The sequence below is a fragment of the Marmota flaviventris genome, chromosome 1, assembly GCF_047511675.1.
Source record: "Marmota flaviventris isolate mMarFla1 chromosome 1, mMarFla1.hap1, whole genome shotgun sequence".
Lineage (NCBI taxonomy): Eukaryota > Metazoa > Chordata > Mammalia > Rodentia > Sciuridae > Marmota > Marmota flaviventris.
In genome coordinates this window covers 157,357,290-157,362,111 of record NC_092498.1, presented here as the reverse complement: position 1 = coordinate 157,362,111, position 4,822 = coordinate 157,357,290, and the positions used below count along the sequence as shown (strand labels likewise).

The 4,822-nt window shown below is 50.0% G+C and overlaps 1 pseudogene; it reads left to right on the top strand.

The window, feature by feature from the left end:
* The first annotated feature begins 790 nt into the window (after window positions 1–790).
* Window positions 791–3,517, top strand: LOC114083160 (A-kinase anchor protein 1, mitochondrial pseudogene; annotated as a pseudogene).
* The last annotated feature ends 1,305 nt before the right edge of the window (window positions 3,518–4,822 follow it).

Here is a 4,822-nt window from a genome sequence, read left to right as displayed (position 1 = left end):
CATTAGCTTGGATGGCAGTGAAAGCACAAGAAACATTTTCTAAGGAGTGAACACTGATAGAGAAAAGGGGAAGCACTAGAAGACTGAGCCCTGGGTCCTCCAGCCTTCAGGTGTGGGAGAGATGATGGACCAGCAATGGAGATCCAGAAGCTCCTAGTGAGACAGGAGGAAAACCAGGAGGGTGCTGCCCTGAAGTCAGGAGACAGCTTGTGGAGAAGGAAGAGTCATCGCCACCTGCAAAAGCTGCCAAAAAAGTTGAGCAACATGGAAGTTGCTGTGAACTTGATAAGGACAACCTTGGCACCACTGTGGGACAAAGTCTACTTGGAGAATGGGAGGACAGATATCAGGCAAGAAAATATGAAAAACTCATCAGAGGAGTTCTGGCTTAAAGGGGGGAAAAGAGGCATGGAGTGGGAGGTGGAGAGGAAAGTGCAACAAGATTTCAACTGTAGGAAGAGCAAGCACCCTGCTTATATGAGGGTGGAAAAGATGCTGGAGAAAGTGCAAAAGTGCTTTTGCAGGAAACGAGAGGAAAGCTGCTCTGATGCAAAGGACTGGGGTTACAGGGCAGTGCTACCCAGAGTCTGGTCCATAGATCATCCAAATTCTGTTAGATCTGATCAGGATTTTATGATAGCTGAATTTTCTTTTTCAAAAAAAATTTATAAATGTCTCTGTGTTCCACTGGCCTAGGCGAGCACGTGGGGGAGCAGCCCGAGCACAGAGCTGCAGGGCTGGGCCATGAGGCCAGGCGGGGGCTGGGGGGGTGGTGGCGGCGCCAGGGCTCCACACCCCGACAGTCGCAGAGAAACTGGCATAACTACTTCAGGCCTCCAGGATGGCAATCCATTTCCGTTCACTCTTTCCCTTGGCATTGCCTGGAATGTTGGCGCTCGGCTGGTGGTGGTTTTTCTCTCGTAAAAAAGAGCAGGTCAGCAGCAATGATAAAAAGGTGGACGCTGGTGCTGTGGTGCTGAGGGCCAGCCCTGACATCAAGAAATCACTCCCCATACAAGAAACCTGTCCTGGAGTTGCGTCCACACCCCGCAATGTCACACAGCCACTAGAAAAGGAACAGTCCACTGCAAGCAAGCCTTCTGTGGAGCCCCCAACCTTGCTGCACACACACCCAATCTGTCGCAGATCAGAGTCCTCAGGCTGCCTCCCTAACCCCACGAACACAAGATCTCAACCAGGAACACGCAAAGATGACAGTACAAAGGTGGAACTCGCCCTGATGGGTGACAAAGCCAGATCTGTTCCTCTTGAGTGTCCCTTCCCATCTCCCAAGGATGTGGAGTTCCCCCATGAAGCCATAGAGGTGTGTAAGTAAGAGGTGGTGTTCAGTAAATCACCAGGGAGGGGCTGGCCCAGCCAGTCTGTGTGTGCTGCAGAGAAGCATAGCCCTGGGGAGAAGGCAAGAGAGACGCGTGGAGCCGAGGGGACCGGTGATGCAACGTTGGGGGAAAACGTGCTTGAAGAAGGCTTGTTGTCCTAGGAGCGTGTCTCAAAATTGGAGAATAGCAAGGCCCTCAGCCTGGCCCCCTGGGGAGGCGGAAGAGAGAAGGGGAGCGGTGGCCCCTTCTCCCCTCTGAGAGAAGAGTCTGCAGTTGGAAAATTGTTAAGTAGCTCTGGCAAGTTGGCTCACGCAGAGCTGGCAAAGGATGAGGAGATGCAGGCATCTGAGGTCCAAGATGACAGTACCTGGGACAGAGACAAGGCGGCAGAACTAGGCAAAAAGGAGAGCTTGGATAAGAATGAGAGATTGAGCAGGCTGCCTTCCAGATAATCTCCCAGGTGATCTTGGAAGCAACCGAAGAGGTGCTGGCCAGCATGGGGGTCGAGATGGCAGATCAGTTATATCAGGCCTCAGACAGTCCGACTGTAGGGCAGGTGGAGAGCAGTGCCCCAGCCAGCCAGAAAACTGTCCTGGGGCAAGACACTGCACAGGCTGCTCCAGCCGTAGTGGGGGCAGCCGCTGGTGCAGTGGACTCTCCCCTTCCCTTGCCAGGCCCACCAGCAGAGAACCTGCCTTCACCAAAGACCTATGTGAGCTGCCTGAGCAGCCCACTGTCCAGCCCCACCAAGGACAGTAAGCCAAAGAACTCCGCACACCACATCTCCCTGGCTCCCTGCCCACCTCCAGCGAGCCCCCTCAGAGAGTCAGTGGACAAGGCAAGCATCCTGGCGGAAGATGCCACCTGTGCTACCTGTGTGTCAGACAGCCAGAGTGTTCCTTCCGCGGCCTCCTCTGGGCAGTGCTCGGATTCCATCAGCACTTCAAGGCTTGAAGACTCTTGCACAGAGACCAACTCAAGCCCCAGGGACAAGGCCATCACCCCGCCGCTGCCGGACAATACTGTGCCTTTCAGTAATGGGGTGCTGAAAGGGGAGTTGTCAGATTTGGGGACTGAGGACGGATGGACTGTGGATGCAGAAGCAGATCACTTGGGAGGTTCCGACAGAAACAGCGTGGATTCTGTGGATAGCTGTTGTGGCCTCAAGAAGATCGACAGTTTCCAGAATGCCCAGGCAGGCTCCAACCCTAAAAAGGTTGACCTCATCATCTGGGAGATTGAAATGCCAAAGCACTTAGTTGGTCGGCTAATCGGCAAGCAGGGGCGGTATGTGAGTTTCCTGAAGCAAACATCTGGTGCCAAGATCTACATCTCAACCCTGCCTTACACCCAGAACATCCAGATCTGCCACACAGAAGGCTCTCAGCATCATGTAGACAAAGCTCTGAACTTGATTGGAAAGAAGTTCAAGGAACTGAACCTCACCAATATTTACGCTCCTCCAGTGCCTTCACTGGCACTGCCTTCTCTACCAATGACGTCCTGGCTCATGCTGCCTGATGGCATCACTGTGGAGGTAATCATGGTCAACCAGGTCAATGCCGGGCACCTGTTTGTGCAGCAGCACATGCATCCCACCTTCCATGCACTGCGCAGCCTGGACCAGCAGATGTACCTCGCTACTCTCAGCCTGGAATCCCCACCTTGCCCACCCCTGTGGAAATCACTGTTATCTGTGCTGTCCCTGGTGCAGACGGGGCCTGGTGGCATGCCCAAGTGGTTGCCTCCTACGAGGAGACCAACGAGGTGGAGATTCGCTATGTGGACTACGGTGGATACAAGAGGGTGAAAGTAGACTTGCTCCGGCAGATCCGGTCTGACTTTGTGACCTTGCCGTTCCAGGGGCAGAAGTCCTTCTGGATAGTGTGATGCCTCTGTCAGATGATGACCACTTTTCGCCTGAAGCAGATGCAGCTATGAGTGAGACGACAGGAAACACAGCGCTTCTGGCACAGGTAACAAGTTACAGTCCAACTGGCCTTCCCTTGATTCAGCTGTGGAATGTGGTTGGAGATGAAGTGGTGCTGATAAACCGGTCACTGGTGGAGTGAGGTCTCGCGCAGTGGGTGGACAGCTACTACTCAAGCCTTTGACCCTGGCTCCCAGAGCCACCACTTGAGTCTTTTTTTGCACTGTTGAAATTGGGCTTGGCACTGAAGGCAAAGAGTTAACATCAGAGTAATAAACATCATCCTCTCAAGTCCTCTTTCTCCCCATTCTGTAGGTCCTATAGAGAAGACGTTCCTCTCCGAGGAAAAAGGATGAAACAGCGGGTTCTTTTCAAAGCCTTTGGACGGTGTTAACCTGAGCTGTTTAAAAAGAAATATTGAAGGGAAGCAATCTCAACCAGGTTGTCCTGTTCCCCCTCCATTCTATTGCCATCTGCTTCCTTCCCACCCTCTCCACCAAAACCCCACAGACTCTAGTGGGCTGGCCACAGGACATGCGTGGCTTGCCGCTAAGGGTTTTTGTTACTTCAAAGTTTTTCTTCAGGGAGCCAGCCATGAACTGACTGACTGGTATCAATTTCCTGTACGGCTCAACATAAATGAATTGGTGGTGTTTGATCAGTTTTTATACACTTCCTCTAGGTCTATAGGAACCCAGACTTTTTAATGCAGATGTAAATATGGAGCAATTGTCACACCTCTGGCCCTTCTTATTGGGAAGGGGAACTGTTATCTTGCCAAGCCTGGTTGTAATTTATAACCATTTTCTATTTGTGCAAACTCTGTAAATAATGTTTTAAAATGTATTATTTTGTACAAGATACACTGGAGAACAAAGGGAACTCAAGGTTTTTCCACACACTTCACCTGTAAGTAGAAGTTAATCCTGTAGAGGGCAGCTGCCAATCCTGGCTCTTCTTCCAGGAGTTTCAGGGATTCCTGCATATTGGACAGCTGGCTGTATGGGATAGATTGTCATTTGGGGATTTTTTGCTGTACACATTTTTTTAAAAAAGTAACTCAGTGAATACCTTGCAGTGGTGTGTTTGATTCTTTTTTAGACTAGCTTCAGCTTTGTGCAATTTAAGAATAAATGACATAAATAACTTGAGCATATATAAATTTCGAATTATATAAAAAAATGTATTTGTTCTGTTTAGTTATACATTACAGTAGAATACACACGAGAGAGAGAGAAAAAGAGAGAGAGAATAATCTCCCATTCTGGTTGAACATGATGTGGAGTTATACTGGTTATATATTCGTGTATGAACATAGAAAAGTATGTCCAATTCATTCTACTGTCTTTTCCATCCCCACCCACCTCATTCCTCCAATACTCTACTGTCCAATCTGGTGAACCTCCACTCTTCCCTCCCCACCACCTATTTTGAGTCAGCATCTGCATATCAGAGAGAACATTTGGCCTTTGTTTGGTTTTTTTTTTGGGGGGGGGGATTGGCTTATTTCACTTAACATGATAGTCTCCAGTTCCATCCATTTCATTTAAAA